Source organism: Bombyx mori, chromosome 19 (genome assembly GCF_030269925.1).
Source record: "Bombyx mori chromosome 19, ASM3026992v2".
NCBI classification, from domain to species: domain Eukaryota; kingdom Metazoa; phylum Arthropoda; class Insecta; order Lepidoptera; family Bombycidae; genus Bombyx; species Bombyx mori.
In genome coordinates this window covers 8,330,296-8,354,327 of record NC_085125.1, presented here as the reverse complement: position 1 = coordinate 8,354,327, position 24,032 = coordinate 8,330,296, and the positions used below count along the sequence as shown (strand labels likewise).

The 24,032-nt window shown below is 34.6% G+C and overlaps 1 protein-coding gene and 3 long non-coding RNA genes across 7 annotated transcripts in view; 3 read left to right on the top strand and 1 right to left on the bottom strand.

Annotated features, from left to right (window-relative positions):
• NGR-A8 (neuropeptide receptor A8) overlaps nt 1-22,284 on the bottom strand; it is a 69,262-nt gene extending 46,978 nt beyond the window's left edge. The window contains exon 1 of one of the 3 annotated variants that reach the window (XM_021350124.3): nt 22,107-22,284. The gene's annotated coding sequence lies outside the window, so the exon portion shown is untranslated. 3 annotated transcript variants of the gene reach the window in all.
• On the top strand, nt 2,539-8,395 carry LOC110385883 (uncharacterized). Of its 2 annotated transcripts, XR_002431127.3 has the most exons (4): nt 2,539-2,654; nt 4,000-4,216; nt 5,019-5,137; nt 8,132-8,395. It is a non-coding gene; the product is annotated as an uncharacterized LOC110385883 (long non-coding RNA). The 2 variants fall into 2 exon arrangements; XR_009975697.1 differs by lacking the exon at nt 2,539-2,654 and having other exon boundaries at nt 3,856-4,216.
• LOC134200683 (uncharacterized) lies at nt 6,470-7,722 on the top strand. The gene is made up of 2 exons (XR_009975698.1): nt 6,470-7,144; nt 7,238-7,722. It is a non-coding gene; the product is annotated as an uncharacterized LOC134200683 (long non-coding RNA).
• Nucleotides 12,194-13,558, top strand: LOC134200682 (uncharacterized). Its single transcript, XR_009975696.1, has 4 exons — nt 12,194-12,255; nt 12,432-12,503; nt 12,960-13,080; nt 13,172-13,558. It is a non-coding gene; the product is annotated as an uncharacterized LOC134200682 (long non-coding RNA).
• Nucleotides 22,285-24,032: the final 1,748 nt, after the last annotated feature.

Genomic DNA, 24,032 nt, shown 5'->3' with positions numbered 1-24,032 from the left:
TCGAACACCGGTGCATCGCTACATACGAATGCACCGGACGTCTTATCCTTTATGCCACAACGACTTCAAAGTCTCTTGTTACTACAGTAATATTTATACACTCTTATGCTAGAAAATGCTTATTCCTAATAGCCAGTTAAGTTTATCTATCTAAATCCAAATCACACGAATAAAATCTATAATTACATTGACTACTTTACCTAAAATGAGTAAATTAAATATAACTTTTAATTTCTCATATGCTACGCTACTAAAAGAAACGTTCTATACATTATTTATTACCTGCTTCTTAGAATAAGAAAGCCGTATAAACTCAATTATGAAGAAATAATCATTTATTTCTTCGTAATTGAGTTTATACGGCTATATAATATAACCAATTAATATTTATAACCACTATATTTATTTTATTATACCATTATATATATAACCAATTAAACTACAAATAAAATGTACTTCCCAAATGGGATGACATGGACGAAAATCCATCGGTCACCGGAAGCGATACGAAGCACCGGAAAGGTCCCGTTTCTCCATCACCAACTCGGAATTTAATTTAGTGGACAATCACAATGGACCTAAGCAAATGTCACAAAACGACAGTAACATATTACTATTACAATGTTTGCGTTACCTTTTTCTGACGTGAACTTTTAAGGTACAATCTGTGGGTAGAATAGCGTTTATGAGGAGAGACGTCTGATAAAATACTGTTTAATTTCACCAGTTCGCGGTCATGCTTAATGAAATCGATTACTCTAAGACTAGTCAAACCAACTGAAAATTTAGGTAAACATATAGGATGTGTCACTTTCTATCCGTTATCCTACAAAAATACAATCGCAAATTTAGGACTAATTCTTCTGTTGAGCTGAGCCTTTCCTAGCAGTGATTAGCTGAATTCACTACGGGATCTGAATTGCGATCCACTGAGAAGAACTTTCGAGAAAGTTAGTAGGTTGTGTCTGTGGGTAAAGTTTGATACAATGATACCCCTCTACTGAGGGCTACCCATAGGTACTTGAGCTTCATGGCCCAGGATATATATAGGTTGTCCAAAGAGGAAAGAAAGTCCAAAGAAAAGGATGCTTTGATGAAGATGACGATGTCGTGGGGTTGATGTCGATGCATCACTTTTGGAACCACTGTCTTGCTATGCAGTGGCTGGAATCTAGAATTTACGATAGATGAACGTATAACCTATCAGATTTCCCCCTAGTTGTTTCTTGTATAATAACCACGGGCGCAAAGCCAAGCGCCAGTACTTGTTTCGGTAACTGTACTCGTTCGGATAATGTTTATTGGGTTCGCAAATGCCCTTCAGTGTGTTTCGCCCCTTGAAATGGACGACGGTAATTCGAGAATTATGTGTATGAAATGATATAGCTCACGTTACATAAGTAGATACTGGTGCGGGATAATCTAAGAGAGAACTTAAGAACCCATTTCAACATCCTACTAATATTATAAACGCGAAAGTTTGTAAGAATATATGGATGTATGTTTCTTACTCTTTCGCGCAAAACCTCTGGATGGATTAAAATGACACTTTACAATAATATAGCTAACACATGATACATGTTGGAGCGGGGGGACTCTCTAGAGTGGTTGAACATTGTTTGTCTTTCTTAATATTTGTCCAAAGTGTAGTCTTGGCGAAATCTGTGATTATAGATAGTAGTCTTTATAGTAGTCTTTGACAATAGAATCTTAATAGTGTAAAAAAAAAAGCTAACACATAAGAATAGCATATGGGCTATAATTTATAAAGATACGAGGAGGGATCAAAAAGTAGTGAGAACGACATACTCCTTGGTAAGAAAAAAGAAATACTGGCAGGCATAGCTCAGCATACATATTTGTAATAATAATAAAGAAAAAATTCTTCAATTCTCTTTTGTTTTTTCTGAATGTAGTCTTTTGTTTGCTTCGTGTCGGAACGTGTTCTCGAAAATGGAGAAAAACTCAGTGCGAGCCGTTATTACCTCTGCTTAAAAAAGTTAACGACGCAAGATATTCATTGCCATTTGGAGGCAACATCAGGAGAGTCTGCTCCGCCGTATTCCACTGTCGCAAGGTGGGCTTCTCAATTTCGAGTAGGGAGAACGAGCACGGAAGACGAACATCGTTGCGGCCATCCATCGACATCAGCCACCCAAGAAAATGTTGCGAAAGTCAAGAAAATTTTTCAATGTTTTCAATGCTCAGTCACTGATTACAAAAAAAAAGAAAATTCGTTGGCAGACTCCGGAGAAAAGGTACTAAACTGTTCTGTCCTTGCTTATTTATTAAATATACAAAAAAATCTCCGACCAAATTTAATATTAAAGAGACTTTTCCATGAATCGTATATCGGTAAGGTCGGTAAGTCACTTCGACACATCAAATTTCAACAAAACGTAATGAGCTACGATGCTATTTTCCAGCTCCGAACACAACTTAATAACGAAACGACGTGACAGTAGTAAAAAAAATCCTTTAATTAAAAACCGTGTCTTGAACTCACCTCGTCTTGAAGATTTTTTTCAAGTAAAATAAAAGTATATTCCCTTTGTTCTTTTAACGCCAAAAACGTTGACATGTCCCATGACAATCAGGGTAAATGACGTCTTGTCGTGTACGGAATTTTGTACATCAAAAGAATTGGCGGAAAGGTGAGAGATCCATTTTATAAAATTATAGTGATCCTTGTTTTACTGTTTTTTTTATTCAAAACGGAAATAGCACAATCTTTATATACGTATTTTGTAAAATATTTTATTCTATATTAATTATGGGATACTAGATAGGGACGCCGGCTACCTCGCATACAAGTAGAACTACATTATTAAGTTCATTAGTATAGGGTTTTTCAATAGGAACGCACGAACTTTGACAGCTCATAGCGGCCATCTTGGTAAAGCGATACCTTTCAAATTTGGCATGACCATACTTAGTCGTGACATTTCACACTTGTCCGGCGGTATCATCGGCCCTTATTTCCTCGAAGATGCGCAAGGAGCCACGCTCACTATCAATGGCGACCGATATCGGACGATGATAACAAACTTTTTGTGGCCTACGATAGATAGTATGGATTTCACAAACATGTGATTCCAACAGGACGGTGCCACTTACCATACAGCACGGGAAACATTAAATTTAGTGCATGAGTAATTCGAAGGCTTCGTCATCTCGCGTGAAGGCGACATCAACCGGCCACCGAGATCGTGTGACTTAACACCGCTCGACTACTTTCTGTGGGGCTACATGAAATCTCAACCATAACTCGCGCTCTTGGTAAAATTGAGCCCCATTTATGCGAAGATATCATACGAAACTGGTCCACCAGGATACACCACCTACAACGGAGTAGCGGCGGCCATTTGGCTAAATTTGGCGGACTGTAGATTAACGCGTTTCCAATTAGAATGGTTGAGCTCTGGTGCGATGGCAATATAGAGATGTTGCTATCATCTCAAACAACGCTTTAGAACAAATCCTGTAATCCTAGATGCATCATTAGAGTTCTACTTGACTTTGTTTGTGTGCCCAAAGATATGAGCTATGAATGTCGTAATAACCGACAATTATACTCAGTTTACACATATTACAATGGAGTGGTCTGCTATTAGAGTCGCTTATTTTCTGCTTTGTATATAGAACACGAGTATTTAAGGTCCTTTTTCCTAGTTCGAAAGAGGATCGCTTAACATTCTCAACAACAGTAAAAATAGGAAGAAATTAAGAAGGGGGCACTAGAAAATGTTGAGAAATAGAAGCAATTGAAGGAATAATTCTGGTTCTGATATATATGAATCAATGAAATATAGTAAAGGGTTCGTGTAGCGACTGTTTTAAATAAAAACATTATAGTTAATTACATTTTATATTAAATTGTTTGGTTTTAATAATAAGGATAACAGCTGACTGAATCGTATCGTCATCATGAAGATAAATAATAATTTTCTAAATATAAAAAAATAATCAAAAATAATTAGTTGACTTAATTTTTTTTAGGTAATTGCATAGCTTATTTACAAATATACTGCGCTTTTAGCCGATTTCCGATAATCCAAACCGACTTACTTTAAGAAAACGATGCTACCCGAACAAACAACGCGACCCTTAATTAAAAGTTTTGTTCGTTGTCTATTTGCGAAAGTCAATAAAAGTTCTGAAACAAGTCAACAATTTCAAGATACTTTTGAAAACAGTCTGGATACAATAGTTGCAGGTACGTTTCGTTTTTACCGATTAGGTGAATTATTCTTTAATCCACAACTTTTGGAACAACTCAACTACGTCTTTTTTCAGACTGACTGACCCGGTGACGCAATAGCTAACGCCCTGAATCCTAGGGGGTCAAGAGTCGTATGTTCGATTCCCAAGTTGGGCAAACTTTCTTGTGACGAACACTTTTGCTTGAGAGTGTGCTTTTTTTTATTGCTTAGACCTGCTTAGGTTGGGGCTTATTGCTTAGTTAGGGCTTATTGCTTAGGTGGACGAGCTCACAGCCCACTTGGTGTCAAGTGGTTACTGGAGCCCATAGACATCCACAACGTAAATGCGTCACCCACCTTGAGATATAAATTCTAAGGTCTCAGTATAGTTACAACGGCTGCCCCACCCTTCAAACCGAAACGCATTACTGCTTCACGGCAGAAATAGGCAGGGCGATGGTACCCACGCGCGCGGACTCACAAGAGGTCCTACCACCAGTAATTACGCAAATTATAATTTTGCGGGTTTCATTTTTATTACACGATGTTATTCCTTCACCGTGGAAGTCAATCGTGAACATTTGTTGAGTTGTCGTGTGTTTAATATCTAATCATTAAACGCGTATTACCATACATATATTTCGGTCTCTGCAATATAGAAGCAATGCTAATTTGGGGCCATAACATGTCTTTGTGTGATTTGTCCTCGATGATTTATGAAAATAAGATGAATTCTAGTACAATTCTAGAAATTGGTCGACCACTAAATAAAAAAAGACAAGGTAACTTCTTACCTCACATCTATTCTTTTGAAAGGAAGCCGGATTGGAATTCTGAGATCGATTCGGCAGACAGAGTTCAGTTCAAAAATGTGGAAGACGTACAGGAGCTTAAGCTTGAAGCGCGGAAGCTTTTTGAATTGTTCTAAGGCAAACGTTAGTGATCTAATTATTTTATCCGCGATCTAATATTTAAAACTATACTACACACCTGACATATAAATACACACAACTATACTTAAGACCTTAGAACTTATATCTCAAGGTAGGTGGCGCATTTACGTTGTGGATGTCTATGGGCTCCAGTAACCACTTAATACCAGGTGGGCTGTGAGCTCGTCCACCCATCTAAGCAATAAAAAAAAATTAAATTAAATATCTACAATTCATTATATCTATATGTTATAGATACTCTTAGTCGTTAAAAATGATTTTCGAAATTTGTATATTAACTAAAATATGCTCTGCTTAAGTTGATGAAAAAAATAATGGAGCTTTTTAATATTAATGAGGCTATCCATCTTACCTACAGTATATTGTTATCGCAGCTTTGTTTAATGGCACAAAATATAACAGTAAACGAGCTAGCCAATGCCAAGGGAACATCCATACTATATGCTTTTTTTTATTGCCCTTGTAGGCAGACGAGCGTACGACCCACCTGATGGTAAGTGGTTACCGTCGCCCATGGACTTCAGCAATGCCAGGAGCAGAGCCAAGCCGCTGCCTACCGTTAAGTACTCTCCACAAGCCTCGTTTGAAGAAGGATATGTCATAGCGCTCGCGAAACACCGTGGAAGGGAGCTCATTCCAAAGCTGAAATGTTATACGTTAATGTATTTATTTATTATATTAAAAATTTTAAAGTGAATGCTTGTTTGCCCTTTGACGTCGAAACGAACAACGGATTTACGTGGCTTTTTTTAATGTGGTAGTTAAAACTATATAAAAATAACACATTATAATAGTAACCTAAAAGCTACCTTTTATCCCAAAAAAAATCTCATTCACACGAGTGGCTGTTTTATTGTCTTTAGAAAAATTGAACGTGAAACTTTTCCTTGACCACGCAGGAGAAGCCGCGATTACAACTAGTGTGTTTATAAATAAAATATATGATCAAAAATTTCGTATACGACCTGATGGATCGAATGGTCTAAAAATGTCGTTTATTCGAATTTTTAACAATATTTAAATAATATCTAGTTCTTTCTTCGGTTTTAGCGAGTCGAAGAAGTCATAATGATTACTTTCATGGCTTAATCTTGCGTTTTTTTTTATTGTCACTACACTATTTCCAACCTTTCGAGCACTTACAGTGTTCGCGGTCAGAGTCACTCTTCCGTGGACCACGAGAGATTAATCCGTAAAATCATTTTTAATTATAATAAAAAAAGTAATTAAGTAAATTTTATGATGTGTGTAAATTACATAACATTACATAAAAACAAAAATGTAATTGAAACCTACCAACCAAAATTAATAAGCCAACAATTCTGGAAAATTACCAAATATTCACCGCCAATGTCCGAAACAGAAAACAAATACTTCAAATAATAACGTCATTTGTCAAACACGTAAATTGACACGATCAATTAAATTGGCAAATATTAGTTAATCACGCCCCGGTCATGGTGCAGGACATTTGCCGATTACAAATCAATATTTCGGTTCTAGAAAGTAAGACGTGTCAAAATTCATTGAAATTATTTTAAGTGTTATCCTATTAAACTTAGCCTGTATTAACCTTCTTATTGCCAGAAATTCCTAAAGATAAAATTGTAAGCTTCGTCAAACAGAACGCGTACTTAGCGCTGCGTTTCAACGTCGCGCTCTTTACATGTCACACAAATTGAATAGATGAGCCCAACGCTTCTTGACGCAACGTAACGCCAAAACATAGTGCCTTCCGATAGCAATGTGAAAATTTAAAAGTATTAAGATGTTGAGTGATTCAGATGTGGCATTGTATAAACATGGGTATTTCCTAACTAATTCTATCAATTTTTCGGGCATTATCCAGTATTTTAATACACATTCACTCACAAATGAGTGTCTACAATTATAATTAAGGCAAACACATTATTTTCATTAATCTATTAACAATGAAATTCAGAGAAAAGAATAGCTTGTCCAGCATAGACATTGGAACTTACAAAAAAGGTAAAGAAATTATTAAGATATAACTGCATATTTTAAGTGACTGTTTTGAAGTAACTGACATAAAAATATCAAAGCTGGTCAATTAAATTTCAGATTGAGCCTCGTGAGCAGAGCACGTAGTCATAATACTCTTTAGGCTACCAACCATTAGGTTAGGAAAAAACGCCAATAACGAAAGAAAATGAGAACAACATGTTTAGTTGTTAAACGAATATAAAACGAAGCCTGCTCTGGTGAGATTGACAACACAACTATAAGAATTAGGACTATGTTGGACGCGGTGATAGTTTTCATAAGATCTCTTAAATGAGGCTAGGCCGAACTGCATGACTCCTCTGATTAATGGCTTTGAATAACCCGAGAATGGGTCCCAAGAGATCTCTCGGACAAAATAACATGGGGTATTTTTCTCGAGGGAGCTGGAATCCAAATTTGGTGATAGAGCCCGGAAAAGAAAGCTGTCAATGGAATTGTTATGGAGGATCAGAACGAAGCTACTTTGTGACGCCGACAATGGTTATTTTCGCAAAAGACCTTATGATTTAGGTTATAAATATTAAAGAATTATTATAACTTTATTATGCATTTTTCTTGATTCAATAACCTTATTATTTATTAAACGTCCAATAATCGTCGATTTCGGATATCGGTCACGGTAGCTGGATTAAAAGTTCCACTGCTAATTTTAGCCAAATTTTGCCAAAAATCATGAAAGAAAAACTAACACAATTATCCAAAATATAATATTCGACTAAGCCACTAAAAACATTCATGAAATACATTTCCAAAATAAAATAATTGTATAATTCGAGGGCTTTAAAATCTGCAATTGTAAATAGTTTGAAACAAGGACAAACAATATTTTGAACTCTGCTACACTACAGCACGTATCCAATTAGTTGACAGTTTCCGACACCAGGTGCTTAGTCCAACTGTATTTACGCATTGGACTATAGGATTACTTCTCTAATTTATCTTATACTCTAGGCTTGGAAGCTTACATTAAACTGAAGAGAAGTTTTAATAGACCAGAGCCCAAACGATGCTAAACTGTTTACCTTTGAAAACTCGATGGAGCAGTAATTAATCACAAATCATAGATGACATTCTTCTTCTGAATTGTAGATCGGCAAATTGGGTATTCTTTATACAACATGCTGTTTAACTTTATTGTGAAACAAACAAAATAATTTTTCTATGAATTATGTATTTTATAGTATCGATTATAATAAACCAATGATGTCAAAATGAGAGCAGCCGTTTTTTCTTTTCTATTATGTTTTAATATTACAACAACGAAGTTTTGAAAATTTATGAAATCAGTAAGAATTTTTAACATGATTTTCGTTGCTCACGTATATTGCGGGACATAATTTGACATTCTCAATTTTTAATAGTCGCGAAAATAAGACTATGAACCTCAGCTAAATTTATTTATTTATTTAGACACACCAACAGCAATACACAAAACACATTCAAGCTTAAAATTAACATGTATCTAATTAAGTACTGGTATGTAAGCCAGTTACAGGCATGTACAGCAATCTCTTATAACACACTATGACATGTTACAGCAATTTTACAAACAGAGGGAAAATAGGCTAAATTTAAATGTTAACAGTACGACAAAAAAAGTATATTTGAAAATAACATGAAAACAAGAGTTAACTACTTAACATTCTCTCATCAATCATAAACAAAGGAACTTGGATACTAGTTTGTTTTTGAGACCAGGACACGTGTCGTTAAAAATGTCAATGCCGTCAATTAATGCACATATTTGGTTATATTCACTACAAATCTTTGATAAAGGCGAATATTAATTCCAATCAATGGTAAAATGTATATAATACCTACATATATTCATGAATTTATATACATAATACCTTACCGAATTGAAGACTAGAGGGAGAATAACCATTTAATAGAACAGCGCAAGTCATTTATCATATACAACCAGTCGTCAATTTCTTTTGAGGTGTCTCCTTACAATTTCAGTCAGGCACACGGCAATTACTGAAAGTAATTGCAGAGATCCTTTCGCTCAAAAAGTAAAGACGTATTCTTTCATCGCGTTTCAACGATGAAGTTTTTGCGATTTAATATTAAAAGAGGAAAAATTATATGTTAGATAGACGTAGACCAAATAATATTTTATCATGAAAGTATGGTTCACTTGTTTTTATTACTCTAGGTGGGCAAAAGAACCTATACACTTCGCGAACGCCACTACTTACCATGAGATACGAGAGCATTAAAGTCTAAATAATCTAGTAATATAAATAAAGTCCTTCAATTCGGAACGCATGAGATATGTTTTAAGGTCATTGCGGCCTTTAAGTGTTCGTTACTGGTGGTAGGACTTCTTGTGAGTCCACTCGGGTAGGTACCACCACCTTGCCTATTTCTGCCGTGAAGCAGTAATGCGTTTCGGTTTGAAGGGTGGGGCAGCCGTCGTAACTATACCGAGACCTTAGGACTTATATCTCAAGGTGGGTGGCGCATTTACGTCGTAGATGTCTATGGGCTCCAGTAACCACTTAACACCAGGTGGGATGTGAGCTCGTCCACCCATCTAAGCAATAAAAAAAATAAAAAAATAAAAGATCTCCATAAACGGCTACCAATTTGAGGGAGACAATCATGTCGCCGTGAGGTCGGTTAACCATGAATGCTATAAAAAACCGTATCCATAAGGGCTTACGATACCTACCACCATTAACGAGAATTCCGGCAGTTGACTTTTATTTCCTTCTTTGTGAAAGACGTCCATGGAGCACGTTTAAGATATGTTACTAACAAACAGAAAATCAGTACCATCTATCTATTGTATTATGAAACCGGTAGTCGCATCATTGGACACTTCATAGAATAGTCGTCGTGGCCTAAAGGATAAGACGTCAGGTGCATTCGTATCTAACGATGCAACGGTATTCGAATCCCGCAGGCGGGTACAAATTTTTCTAATGAAATACGTACGTGACAAATGTTCACAATTGACTTCCACGGTGAAGGAATTATAACATCGGGTAATAAAAATCAAACCCGCAAAATTATAATTTGCGTAATTACTGGTGGTAGGACCTCTTGTGAACCCACGGGCAGGTATCACCACCCCACCTATTTCTGCCATGAAGCAGTAATGCGTTTCGGTGTGAAGGCCGGGGCAGCTGTTGTAACTATACTGAGACCTTAGAACTCAGATCTCAAAGTGGGTGACGCATTTACGTTGTAGATGTCTATGGGCTCCAGTAACCACTTAACACCAGGTGGGCTGTGAACTCGTCTAACCATCTAATATATATTATAAAGTCCATATTCTTAAGAAATGCTTATTAAGCAAGTATATTATGCATCTTCTCTTAAGTCAACATTCGTCAAAATTAAAAATAAATAAATCATACTTCTTATTTAAATTGACCTCGCATCGCAATGATAAATATTTGTTATGATAAAAACGTTTTAAGCAGACCCCGCTCCTTCTGAACCTGTGGAAACGGTTCTTTATAATCTATCCGTCCATACAATTAACAAGTTGCATTAATTAAATTTGTCTTACAAGAAGTGACGATGCTGAAAACTATTAATCACTTCTAGAAACTTCCATCGGTCGCGAACTGGGGCCCGACCATCAATCCACGACACAGGCAAAGCACAATGTTGAAGTAAATTATTCTAAATACTATTTATTTTCGTTTAGATGATTTGAGCCGTGGAGATAGGGCGAATGTGCGAATCTTTGTTAAAAAAATATATGGAAGTGGAGAATATTCTTAAGGTACGGGTTTTACCACGGTTTCCATAATAATTTCCACATATTTCCGTACTATACCAAGCGTCAATATCATGGACACACTCATAAGAATTATATAATAAGATGTTGAATTTTCCATTGTTTCTCCTGAAAAATTACATAAGGGGAGTGCAACTCCCATACAAAGGAAAAGAACATTCAACTAGCGTCATCTTTAGGAACCGGCGAGGTCATTTTTGAAACGTTTTGGCCTTAATGAACTAATAAACTCACTAGATGGCAGATACGAGTTCTGACTCAATAAAAAATGTTAGCGTACTTTGAAGCAGTGCTTCCACTTTTAGGGAATTCTCCCTTTTTTAGGGAAAAGTAGCTGATATTTTGGATGATAAAGACAATTTAAAAAATACCAGGATTTAGGATATTTCGGGGTAAAAAGCAAAGCCTATACTAGTAACTGTTGTGAATTTTAAAATAAACGATAATTAAAGTAAAACAATGAACATTTTATTTTATGGAGAGAGAATGACATTAAGTCGAGTTGACAAGTAAAAGAATAAAACAGAGTTGTGTATAAAAACTATAAAGAAGGTTTGATTCAACAGTAACCCTCTAGTAAAGTAAATCATAGATTAAGCCACTGCTTTTTTCTTAGGGATTCCCCAGAATCCCAATAAGTATAATCCCGCCAAATTTTTATTTACCTATTTTCGTTGATGTCACCAGAACTTACTTGTATTGTAATATACAGGTACTTCATGTACCATGAAAGATTATCATGGTAATTTCATTTACGAAAACCTTGTAATTGTCATTTCACTTTTGCTAGCAGTTCCTTCTTCAAAGACTGAGGTGGAAAGATTATTCAGTGTTCTCAAATGTAAAAACTGACAAAAGAAACAGGCTTTCTAATGAAACCCTGAACGGCTTGCTTCATAGAAAGTTCCCAACTTTGCCAGCAAACAATTGCTCAATTTTAGAACCGAACAGTGTTAGGTTGCGTGCAGCAAAAGAATATAAAAGCAATGCGTCGACTTCCTTGAAAATTCTAATCCTATAGATCTATGATCTTCTGGGGGCGTTTATATTATATATACCTACATTAAATAATATGCTGTGGTTTATTTTCTGTATTTTATTTATGCTTTCTATATAAAGGATTTATGAAAGTGGTCTAGGAAATTTTAGGGATAAATTCAAAAGAAACTAGGGTAAAATGTGTTAAAAAAAAAGTAAGTGGAAACACTGCTTTGAAGTTTTCAAAATTCCAGGACCGTAAAACATTCTCAAAAAAAAAAAAAGTTTTCAAAATGTCGTAACGATTTAATTTTTTAAATCGTTTTTTTTTTGTCTTGGTGTGAGTTATTTTACGTTGTAGTATTAATTTAGAGCAACTTTTAGCTTTATGAGAATATTAGACGATCAGACATTGAGAAACTCTGTTTTGAATTCTCTTTAGACATAACTTGGCTCCAATACTTTTTTCTTCGTTAGCGTCTCGTAAGCCTGTGTAACTATTTTCATTTCTTACAGAAAGTTTATTATTAAAAATCAGCATGCCTCGAAGATCGAAAATGAAATGCTATTTCGGATGCCTTGATAACGGTGAGTTTACACTATTTTCCCGGTATATTATTTGCTAACAGAATTATTATTCATAATATAATTAAATGAATTAGCACCAACTAATGGTCCTTCCTATTTCTGCTGCCTAGCTATCATATATGTTAAGTTTTGATCAAAACAGTCGGTATTAAGTCTCGTACTATCACACACACACCTCAGATAATAAAATTGTCTCGAGTGGGTGGAAGTATTTATGTTTTGCAACTCCGCGTATTATATGCTTATTGTCAAGTGGGCCCGAACTAGTTTTTTGGAATGATCAATCAGTCATGCTTTCCTGTTTAAATAAAATACAGCACAATTGATCTCACATCCAAAGTTAGATGATGGCATTCACGTTTTGTTTCCTGGTGTTTGATAACCAAGTTACACCAAGTGGCCTGTGACCACGTTCATCCTTCTACCCAATATAAAATAATGTTTTTATTTTTGTAGACAAAGGTTTGATAATGACAAAATTTTATGGAAAAATTATAAGGAGCACTAAAATGTCTGAAACATGAAAAGATTGATGCACTATATTTGAACCAGAACGTGTTATGTAATATATTAATTTGTAAGTATGATTACATTAACACAAAATTTTTCATGGTCGTATTTTTTCAATATTTGTTACATACTTAAGATACTTTGTTTCTCCGTTTCAGAAGAGAAACTGATTCAGCAAGGAACGTGAACTCTCAAGGGATCTTAATTTTTTTTAAATATGTTTATAATTTATAAATTAATAATTGAAATAGTTCATAACAACTAAATTGATGCCAATTTTGTTTTAAAATAGGTTGTTTAGTTCTTATAGTTATAGTATTACGTTTGAATAGTTGTAATTAGTAAGTTAGTAATATATGAAAATACTGATATAAATTTTTGTAAATAACTTTTTGTAAATTCTACGAGAAGATGATTTTAATTAATGATCAAAAGTCAACGGTCTTCAAAAGCATTATTTGCAATTATTTAGATTAACTGTGGAATATATTTGCTAAGTTGTGTTTTCTGTATGAGCAGATATAAATGAAAATGCCCAAACATGATTATGTTTCTTACATTTTCATTATGTGAAATCAATATGCTTGTGACTGAGTATATTAAAAAGTTATTAAAACTTAAGTGATAGACAGCAACTCCTATGACACTGCTGAAGTTTATAAGCACTGGTGACCACTTATCATGAGCCGGGTTGCGTGCTTGTCTGCTGTTGAGTGCAATAAAAATTTTCGAAACTCTTTCTATTATTTAGATGTAATATTAATGTACATTTAATTTGGATTAAAAGATAAATTTACATTTTATGTTTGCATGTGTATGTTTATAATTCATTTGCATGTAATGAACATCAGTTTCTTTTGTAATAAAATGCAAACTAATGGTTTGTAATGAATGTAATTAACTTTAAGATGATTTTCTTTCAATCTGCTGTTTGTTTCATCTAGTATTACCAAAGCTAAAGCATCAGAAACGTCAGAATAGAAATAATTTAGATAGGGAATAAAAGTATAACTAATGTAATCATGTCTAAGATTACTATAAGCGTCATTAAGTACAAACTATCAATATTTAAGAGTACTTTAAATCATCATTACATTTTTTAAACATTTTTTGTTTTTCAAATCATGTAACAAAACGTTTGTGCAGAACAAAATGTCACATGTTATGAACATGATTGTGGGTTAATCGTTTCTTAAATTTCTAAATGTTTATAAGAATGCTAAGAATAATTTAGTATTCACTTTAGTGTGTGTATTATCTCTACAATGCTAGTTTAAATGACAATTATTGTATGACGAAGCATAGGTAGTGTTTATAGATGTAATATTTTCATACAAGGTAATGATCTGTCACGATCAACTTTAAGCAAGAACTGCTATCGTTAAGAAACAAATTTATTAAATTTAATTCAAATTGTCTACTATGTTTGTAATGAAAAGCTGACATGTTTATATTTCGCACAAATGACTTAATTGACATTGAATGATTTGATTATCTAGACTTAATTAACTTTTAGATAACTTTCGATTTAATGTGTACGCTAGTAGGATTAATCTAGAGGAGTTATTGTTATTCGAAATTTTATACAATTGTACGTTCATACAATCTTTTAACAGAAAATTGTTTGTAATATAGGGAAATTAAATAGCTTACAGAGAATTACAGCTTTTTATTTTAAAAAACTGTTTTCTCTCTGTATGAAAAGATCTTATCGATTAGAATGCTGAACACAATCAAACATTCCTTAATATCTCATAAGTACTACCGGGAATTTCAGCGATTCTAAACGATAAGATTTTTTCATAAAGAGAGTTATTAAAAATATTAAAATTACTAAAAAAGCCACCTGGTGGGGGGTAGGGAGACTAATAATCGACCGTAGCGACGCCTGCTGGACCGGGCTTTAACTAAAGCAAAAATAAAAATGAGAGTTGCGCATCTATCTCGAATATATTAAGTGTATAGAATATATTAAGTGTATAATCTATGGACACACTGACAAATCTATCTACCTAATGCGTTTTAGGCGCTACTACTGGAACTCGATGGCTCGACCTACTGAATGTTCTTTCTTTCCAGCGTATTGGTTACAGTGTGAATTCAGAACACTATATTATAGTCGTCCCTGACACTGCATTCATAAAATAGCTGTGGTTTTATAACTTAAATTAAAGACATTATTTTTTATTTTTAATGTCATCCTTCAGACATGACGTCGATGGCTTCATTGTACTCGTAAGAGTATTAACAATGAAGGCTCACAATACGCCTTAGATTCAAATACGTTCCACTAATTTAAATCTTACCACAAAAAGCCATACCTACTCTTATTTTTGACGACACGTGAATGATTACAAGTTTCTTTGGGGTATATAGTTCTGGGGACTTCATTCCTTATATAACCTTTACATATGTGAGAACTTTTGGTTCATTCATCATAAGTTACGACGCAGGTTCTATGAATTTTGGTTTTACGCCCAAAAATACCTTACAATATTATACAGTAATATCGATACTTCAGTTCCAAAAGGTAAGAATTTAAACAGAAAGTTGAATCAGTTGTGCTAGTTTTGTGCGCGTATTTTTTAATTATACATTAATTAATTAAAAAAATTGTGCACGATTGTTTTGACACATAAGCCACCACTTTATCTTCTGAGAAGGATGTCCAAACACAACCATCGCATCAGCAAATTAAACATAGTCGTTATATTAGCACTTAAATTTATCTGCCAGCTATATATGATAATACTAAATTTACTAATTAGACACAAGATCGAAACTTATAAAACGTAATTTAAATTTTTTTTCAATAACTGATCTAAAATTATACTATCGAGCAAAGCTACTCAAGCCAGAACTTTAAAAGGCGTACGCAAGTAAAATTTAAAAATGCAATAACTGACCTGATCTTACAGTTCTTTGGTAATGTCTGATCAACTTATGTATGATATGTTTAATTTCATCATATTATCTTGAGTTAAATATAAATACCGCACATCACTAGTTGAAAAATACATTCTTGAATAGTTATTAACATCGATTAAATAAAAATATAAAGATCATAATGGACAATTTAATCAATGACAATTATTGAGATCTCGACCGGACAAGTAGTAGGTACATTTAATGTTACTAGAGGTCCCGCAGTAGTCGAAATTCGACAATAATTAATTGGAATTGTAAGTTTGTACACTATTATGATTGTATTTTATACTTCTATAATCACAAATTTCGCCAAGACTACACTTTAAAAAATATTAACAAAGACAAACAATATTTAATCTATTCTCAATTTGACAACAGACGTCAAGAACAAAAGTTTGACAATAAATAGTATGCATGCGTGTGTGCGTCAAATACATGGTCTGTAGTGTGTGTAATGTTTTCTTTATTGATTTAATGTATCTTTTATGCATTATTTAAAAAAAATATTAGCATTGTGCACTTCTTCTCTATATTCTCTATAAGTGTGGAAAATTTCATACTCCTCCGTCCCCGCAATTTTCGTAAAAAGGGATACAAAGTTTTTGTTTCACGTACTAATATATAGATAGCGTATTTTGTAACATAGAATTTAAAAACCTACTTTAACAAGACTTAACCTTCGTCAGCTAGTAATACGTGAACACATTACTGAACAATTCGACTTATCAAGACAATTAGTTGTGGTTATCGAGGACCCACTAAGTAACGTCAAGTTACGGCCTAGAAATCAACGCATTACTGTTATCAGTTGTGACAATGACAAAAGGTTCTGATGATTAACAAAAACTTCGCCTTTGAAACACTACAGTACCACTTTGTCCTATCTTAAATAATCCGAAGGAATCCACGGAATCTAAAAATGAAAATAGTATTTTTGGTTATTAATTAATCTCTATATATAAAAATGAATTACTGTTCATTAGTCTCGCTAAAACTCGAGAACGGCTGAACCGATTTGGCAAATTTGGTCTTGAATTATTTGCGGAAGTCCAGAGAAGGTTTAAAAGGTAAAAGGTTAATATGAAAATGCTCGGAATTAAATAAAAATAACAATTTTGTTTTTCCTTTGATGTGTCCCCCGTCGGACGGATTCCTTTTGTTTGTTTTAAGTTTATTTTATACAAAAATTTTAGTCTTTTATTTATCGATTGTGGCACTACGAAGTCTGCCGAGTCAGCTAGTCAGTATATAAAAACGGTCGTCGCTTTTTCGAGTTGGTGCGATGATAGTATTACGGTTATACAATAGACGTTCCGAGAATCTCTTAATACTCGTATGAAGGCAAGTTGGATTAACCGTATGCAGTTTTATAAAATAAGGATCCTCACCTTTTTTTCTTTTTCTTACCTAAGCTGAGAACCTTGAGAGGCTATTTCAGCGTAACTTTAACTAGTAGGTGAACTCACGGGGCTCAAACCTGACGACGTTGCTAACACGAACCCTAGCAAGAGCCGTCCTTGGCAGAATCTACCACCGGATCGGAAACGCGACCCACTGAGAAGATCCGGCGAGAAACTCAGTGGGCTGTGTCTGCGGGTGATCCTCGCCACATGTCGTGTGTATAATCGAATTTGTTTATACATCATTTATCTTTATGATTTATGAACAATAATAATATATAGCCGTAACGAGACAGGACAAAAAAGTCACAGAAAAACCATTTGAACCAAAATTAATTAAAACACACGAACATATTAATTTCCTGGTAAAGGATGGGATGTCCCACATTAAAATACAGTAAACATTTTGACCTCACGTCTGAAGGCATAGAACCTTCAGAGTAAGCCCTAAGCTTAACTGCTCTCCTGTAGAAATGGATTAAATTAATAAAAATACATTAACCAATCAAATAACTACGATAAAATTGAAATGGTTTTGTCTTTTCTACTAAAAAACGGTACTCAACTGCCCGACTTGACCATTGAGGAAAGGAAATAAGAAAGAAAAGGAACCTTGTTTTTACAAAGCCGCCAGTGGCCAATGTTTCCGAAGTTCTGTGAGTTTGCCAAAAAAAGAAAGCTATCTAGAGATCATTTCTTATTGTGTAAATTAAAAAGTTTCTTTTAAAATACTAAAACTTCGCCTTAACAAAATAATAATACGTGAACAGAATAAAACTTATATATCGTAACAGGAAGAAATGTAGAAATACCCATTATTTGATTTATTTTACAGTTTTTAATAAATTTTAATAGCACTCGAGCGCTTTCAAAGGAAACCTGACAACTTTTTTAGTCGTTTTATTATCGGCTACAACCTACGAATAAATAATTTATTCGTAGGCTACAACCGAATATTCGAAAGAGGACTCTAGCATAGAGGACTCTAGAATATTCGAAAGAGGACTCTAGCACATTGTATTGTCTATAGACCCCGGAATGAATTAGGCCTTCAAAATAAATAATTATAATTAGAAATAGACTAGCAATGAGTTGAAATGTCTGTAAAAGATTTCAAATTAACCGAGAAAAAAAATTGAACCAATGAAGACTTCGGAATGCTCATTATTTTCAAAGAATTTCGCAAACATTCTACACATTAAATGTGATAGGGATATCAAATATACAGCGCTAAATTGCATTCCATGATAAACTCGAGAGCCAGCGGCAAATTATTAAAAATATAAATACTTATTTCATATCATTCCATTTAAAATCGTGGGACATGTTTTACTTTATTTATTTATTTGTGAAGATAAGCAAACAAAGGGACTACCCACTATTAAAGGTTATCTATTTTTATGGGCAACAGATTGTGAATACCTACCTTAAGATCAGAAGTCGGACTCGTTATGTATTCGAAACCACCTTCAAACAGGAGGAACGCGTGAATTCTATGTATTGGGACGGTCAGTGTGAACAAACCACAGTAACTCACAATACCAGCCTATTCCAAATAAGTATTTTAAAATAGCAGCTTGTGTTCTATCTATATACTAGGATGTCATAGCGATTACTGGTGGACTCTTGTGAGTCCGCGCGGGTAGGTACTACCGCCCTGCCTATTTCTGCCGTGAAGCAGTAATGCGTTTCGGTTTGAAAGGTGGGGCAGCCGTTGTAGCTATACTGAGATCTTAGAACTCATATCTCAAAGTGGGTGGCGCATTTGCGTTGTAGACGTCTATGGGCTCCAGTAACCACTTAACACCAGGTGGGCTGTGAGCTCGTCCACCCATCTAAGCAATAAAAAAAAAAGATTATTAACAATAAATGCAGAGGAGGGTATCTTAAATCAATTTTATTGTTCTGTTTTCCTCAATTATTTTAAAATCAGCCAGTTCGTAAGCTAATGAAAAATTCAGCTAAAACTTTGATAAATTTTAGCAAGTCGGTTGAGATTATTCTTGTTTATCATATAAATAATTCTGGATAATATGTTTTCGTGATAGACTAGATCCATTTACCTACACGGTGGCCGCACAAAAATGTAGCAAAGTCTAAATCTAGAGATTTATGATGTGAGAATAAGTGAAACTGTTATTTCCACTTGTGATTATCGTCTTTGTATTTCAACAGCTAATACACTTAATGGAGTATGTAAAATGAGTGTGGCGGCCATTTCTATGGTGTCTACTAATTCACTGTGGTACAAAAAATGTTTTTATACAGTTAAATTTAACAATAGAATGTTGAATCGAAAAAGGATTGGCAATTTTTTCTATTATTATATTTTGTAACCCAGCAAATAGCTGACAGCTGTACAAGGTTCTTCCTAAACCATATAAAGCGTTGTGCATATGTTGTATAGTCAACCATTTTTGTAATGATATTTCAAAGTTAAAACGGTTCTTATTGTACAGTATTGAAATATGACACTAAAGTGTAAAAAATATTCAGATTACAACAGTTTTTATGTTGTAATGCTGTAATGGACAGAGCATTGTCCACTTGTTGGAAAGTAACCCATCGCTCATTACATGGGACTAGCGCTCGCATAAGTCGGTCAGTTGGTCGAGTAGACACATTCTTGAGAAACCCCACTCTTGTAAGCAAACATCAAAGTGTAATCGAATCATTTATATTGATTTAATTTAGAATGAGTTTCATTATTTTGCCTGATTTATTACTATGAGCTATGATAAGATTTTCCATGCAGTTCACGATTTGGTTTCGTGAAAAAGGGTCAAGAGAGACACGCAAATAGGGCTCAATTTAAGGGACTACGTTGTGCGGCGAATAAACAGCGGAGTAGAATGAGCTCAACTAATACTAGAAAATAACTCGGAACCACTCGCGAACCTAGCGAAATTACTTACCGCAGTGATGCCGGACTACTTGTGGCCTCAACTGGGCAGCATGTGTCTGAACGAAATGTAATATCTACAGAAGCGTCACCGGCTGCACCGCGTTTGAAACTATCAATTTTTTTACAGATCCTGAACTCGTTGGGGAGATAGAGCTACACCCTTGTGAAAAACTCATGGAAAATTTTATGAAAAGATCAATGGCCTACCATGAGAGCTACTGTGATCATTTGCCGGATATTTTATTCTTCAATTAACAAATTCAATACTTTTCTCTCAGAAATACGTTTTTATTTTAAACTGAAACAGTACACTCTTATGAAGACATTCCAAGCTATTCCACATTAGACATCCTTAACTTTTCCTACGACAATAATTTAATTCAGTACTAGATCCGTGACAACATTAGTATTCCCTCGGGATAGCAGTCTAGTTATATTGGTCAACGTTGTGAATTCCACACATAGGGGTTAGAAGAACTAATGAAAGAATTAGGTCAATCCCATCCAATAATTAATTATAGGAAATTAATACGGCCCTGAAACCACCATGCCGGAGGTGGATGAAATAAGAAACGCCAAAATTGTTTTATTTACTTCGAACAAAACACTGGTCAACACAATTAAAGATATTTGGAAGTTGTGCTTACCTCCAAAAAAGATTTAAACTGGTCTATCTTTTTGGAACAAAAAAAAAGTATTTGACCAGCCCTAACGATACAAACCTCTGACGTTTTTTTCTGTGCATGAAACTAAATAAGCACCAAATATCCATTTTAATAAAAAATGTCTACGGCGAAAATTGCTATTCATTCTAAACGATATGTGCTCAGGGATATGTCACAAAATGAACAAAAACTAATATTTTAGCTTGCCAAGATATGCGTGATGAAATAACTTAACCAAGCGTGAACAACGAGTAATAATGTGAATGTAAAAGACTTACAAAACGTATTATATTGTTCATTTTCAAAAATATGTCAGAGTACTCTTAATTCTCGATCACAAATCACAATTTTTTTAATAACTAAGGCTACTTATTTTTAATTGTTTTGTAGATCGATTAGTTTGATAATATCGATACCGCCTGAGGTATCGAAAAAGTAGACACGATTTTGAACTTTACGGTAATGCCAGTGAATGGATATAAAAATCAAAACAAAATGTTATACTTGTTTATCTTAAAATTAACCTAATTGCTACAGACTTGCTTTTTGATTCATAGAGAGAAATATTCATTCCATTACCGGCGGTAGAGCAAATTGGGTAAGAACGAATATCTTGCCTATTTCTGCCGCGAAGCAGTTGTTTTTTCCGATTAGAGGATGGGACAACCTTTTATAAAAAAATAATACTATGAATTCAGGTCTCAGGGTGATGTCTAAGGGCTTCACTACCCACTTAAAACCGGGTGGCTCGTAACCACTGTCCACTTAAAGTAATACAAAGAATAATATTAAAATAAAAATATTCAATATAACTAATGTGTGACAATCATCTTTAATAGTTTCCATACAGAACTGAGTAAGGGAAATCTCAACTTAGAGTTACTTGGAAAGTGTTCAGTGAAAAGTGAAAAATACTTTTGTGAAATCGTGAAACCTCGGAGTTAAAAACTTATTGTCAATAGAAATAACAAATCAACAAATAAAGTGCCCACATGCATATACATATATAAGTAGAAAGATAATTTAAATGAATAATTTTGAAAACACCAAATGATATAATGAAGCAATTTTTTTTTCAACACATTAGGCAGACAATTTTTACTTAACTTCCATTCATACTTGACTGAAAATGCAAACGCATATTTTTTTTTTTATTCAATACGCAATTATATTCAAAACGTTACTCAATACTTACTGATCCGTATTAAGTTCATGTGAAATTTTAAACTTCACTAAGCACTGTCCGTTTTCAAGCGGTCGCGGATTTTGTAAGGCGGAAAATCGGTGGTATAACGAAAGGGGCCGCACGGCGGTGCGTCTCGCGTGACGCAGCGATCTCGACTGAAGCCGGTTGGTAAAAGGGCAGGCTCGCTTTATCACACGCAGGTGATGTGAAAACATACAGACAACCGTGAAACGTATTAAACAAGTTCAAAGCTCTGGTAATTAACTGATAACGCTCGTAAATAAACAAATGTGAAAAGAAAAGCATATTGCATCGGGAATAAATCATCAATCGAGTATGACTATTAACTTAGAGATTGGAATAAAATATCCGCTGGATGCAGGCAGCGCAGGACCGGTGTTTGTGGTGAGGCTTGGGGGAGGCCTATGTACAGCAGTGGACGTCCATGGGCTGATAAGAAGAAGAAGATGGAGAGCTTGACATAGGATAGGATTTCCAAAAAAAAACCAAAACAATTTCTGATTATGTAAATATAATTACTCTTGTTACAAGTAAGAATGTGTTAAATTTTAACGCAGGATCAAAACAAAGTTGCTTGTTCAGAAATTTTGAATGAAATTTATCGAAACTTTTCATGTTTTCTCTTCGTTCGGTTTTCGTATAAATAAGTTTGCTTGATGCGATTATATCAAAATTACATCATAATGTGCCTAAAAGTTCGCAGGCGAGCATTAAGGGATAAATAAAATAAAGTTTAAGCACATTAAGTACGTTAAGTTACGTACTCAACAAATGTTCACGATTGACTTCCACGGTGAAGGAATAACATCGTGTAATAAAAATCAAACCCGCAAAATTATAAATTGCGTAATCACTGGTGGTAGGACCCCTTGGGAGTCCACACGGGTAGGTACCACCACCCCGCCTATTTCCGCCCTGAAGCAGTAATGCGTTTCGGTTCGAAGGGTGGGGTAGCCGTTGTAACTATACTGAGACCTTAGAACTTATATCTCAAGGTGGGTGGCGCATTTACGTTGTAGATGTCTATGGGCTCCAGTAACCACTTAACACCAGGTGGGCTGTGAGCTCGGCCATCCATCTAAGAAATAAAAAAAAGTAAAGTTAAGCTTGATTTCAAAGGAAAAAAAAAGAAAATATTTAAAAACAAAAATAATGTTACAAATGTCAATATTACATTTACATACGAATATTAAGGATGATACGGACAATATTTTGTTATAATATACAGTTGACTTTCTTCTAAAACTCAATAAAATTTTGTTTTAAAAGTTACTCTTCATGACTGAGCATTTTATACTAAGACCATGAAACTCGGCGGCAAAATAAACTTTAGTTCTAAAGTCAACAGCTTCGATGGAAAACTTTACTCCTATAGATTATATTATATTATATTATATATTTTATTCACATTTTTTTCTTAGTCAACAATCATAAAATATCATATCAAAAAATTATAAGGAAGTTACTGAGTATCTCCTTATTTCTGAAATACAAAATAAAAATGCGCGAAACCGCGGGTCACGTCTAATTGAAAAGTATACTTAAGAAAGACAATTAAAAACCTGCAAGTCCAGTTTTTTTTTTTTTATGTTTGAAGGATTACTGGTGGCCCGAAGGCCTTTCCAGTTTCACCAGGACAGGTGGGCGAGCAAAGGCTCAGCCAGGAGGGGTGGGATTTGCTAACAACTGCCCGAGCGCCTCCGAAGGAGACCTAACAACTCAAGAGCAATTGTTTCGCGAATGAATCTACTACCGGATCGGAATCGCGACCCGCTGAGAAGATCCGGCGAGAAACTCAGCGGGCTGATGCATGGGTTAGGTTGCACGTCGACCTCTTTGTCGAGTTCGACGAGTACGGTTACCGGGGTCCCTAAGCCTGCCCCTAGTATTAGAGCTGAAGGCATCTAATGCAAA